This window comes from Microtus oregoni, unplaced genomic scaffold, assembly GCF_018167655.1.
Source record: "Microtus oregoni isolate MIOR12 unplaced genomic scaffold, Mior012 000045F_ref0000178, whole genome shotgun sequence".
NCBI lineage: Eukaryota > Metazoa > Chordata > Mammalia > Rodentia > Cricetidae > Microtus > Microtus oregoni.
Genome location: NW_024543219.1, coordinates 7463325 through 7465421, shown reverse-complemented (window position 1 = coordinate 7465421; position 2097 = coordinate 7463325).

Sequence of the window (2097 nt, the reverse complement as noted above, 5' to 3'; positions counted from 1 at the left end):
ACCAACAAGTATTTACTGAATGAACAGACCCCAGACTGTAACGTGTCTCCTTAGCAGACAGTCTGTTTAGTTCACTATCTGGGATTGGGAGCCAAGAGAGAGATGAGGTATGGCTCAGGGTTTTGTGTTCCAGAAAGGTGGGTGGCTAGAAGTCCCCCACCCTCCTGTCTTCATCGAGGCTTCAAACATGGCCAACAGCAGGTGCTGGAGAATAGGGAGAATGTTTTCTAATGAACTTAACCTCCTTCTCCATTTGCATCCAGGAAGGTTGTTTACTCCTTCATGGACTCCAGCCTTCAACTCTGGGTCAGACAGAAAAAGCTTCCAGAGCCAAGGAGCTCTCGCTTGAATAAGCATAAAGAATCACCTGATAGTGGAGGGGAGATGACTTAGCGATTCAGAAGACCTAGCTGCTCTTCCAGAAAACCTAGGTTCAATTCTCAGTACTCACATGGCAGCTCACAATTGTCTGTAACTCCAGTTCCAGGGGATCTGACACCCTTGCACAGACATACATGCAGAAAAAATGTCAGTGCACTTAAAAATAAATAAATCTCGAGAGAAAGAGAGAGAGGAAAGAAAGGAAGAAAGGAAGGAAGAAAGAAAGAAAGGAGGGAGGGAGGGAGGGAGGAAGGAAGGAATTATCTCCTGATGATGTAAAGGTTTAGAGTATTTGTTGCTCTTGCAGAGGACCCAGGTTCAATTCCCGGCACCACATAGTAGCTCACAACAGTCCATAACTTCCCTGCCAAGGGGTCTGGTACCCTCTTCTGTCCTCCTCAGGCACCAAGCACATATGTGGTACACATAAATACAAGCAAGTGAAACATACACACACACATAATAAATCTTAAAAAAGAATTGTCTGATAAGGGTCAGTGCTATGGCTCAGTGGATAAAGGTGCTTGCTGTCAAGCCTGAAGAAATGACCTGAATTTGAATCTCAGAACCTACATGGTATAAGGAAAGGACTGACTCCTGCAGGTACACCTGTGACACACAAGAGTGTAAACATTCGATACACAGAAATAAGTAAATAAACATAAGTGTTATATGTAGCAGCAGGCCATTTGTTTGTTTCTGACTTTTTAGCCCCAAATTAATCACACAGAAACTATATTATTTAAAACACTGCTTGGCTCATTAGCTCTAGCTTCTTATGGGTTAACTTACATATTAATTTAATCCATTTTTATTAATCTGTGTATCGCCACGAGGCTGTGGCTTACTGGGTAAAATTCTCAGCATCTGTCTCTGGTGGCTCTATGGTGTCTTTCTTTCTCTCCACCTTCCTTCTCCCAGCATTCAATCCAGTTCCCCCTCCCCCCGCCTAAGTTCTGCCATATCAACAGGCCAAGGCAGCTTCTTTATTCATTAACCAATAAAAGCAACACATAGACAGAAGGACCTCCCACACCATTTCTCCGTTTCTGTTTAAACAAAAAGGAAGGCTTTAACTTTAACATAGTAAAATTACATATAACAAAACAGTTATCAAGTAAGAATTAGAGTTACAATATTTACATCTACTTTATCTTTTATCATAACTAAGGAAAACTATAACTATAAATTTTTTAACTCCATCAAAGACTCCAGAAAGATATAATATTACCTAAGTAAACAGGAAGTACATTGTAAGCAACTTTCAAAACTCTAGAATTGACAGAGGTATCTCACTGCCTGGACAGTCACCCAAAGTTTTTCTGTACTGTTGGGGCATCCATCTTTAGCCTACAGGCCCATAGTATCCAGCAGACATTTTTTTTCTGTATCCTGTAGAATGTCTCGCAGACTCTTTTATAAAGCAGGAACCCCAGAGGATCATCTCACCTTTAGGTAAGTTCAGCAGTCATTTCTCTGTGGGTTCTGCACATCCAGTTTTTACAGCTTACCATGAAGCAGTCCAGGCAAGAGCAGTTTCTTGCCCAAATAGCTAACCAACTTCATAAGGAACCTCTTTAATGCCCATCATCCTCTTGAAGTAGCTTGGTGCTGCCAGGAGTAGATGTGTCTCACTGTCATGAAAAGTCCTAAATTTTTAAAACATTTAAATGCCATATTCTGAAGGTCTTTGAAAGATTTGAAGAATACCTAACT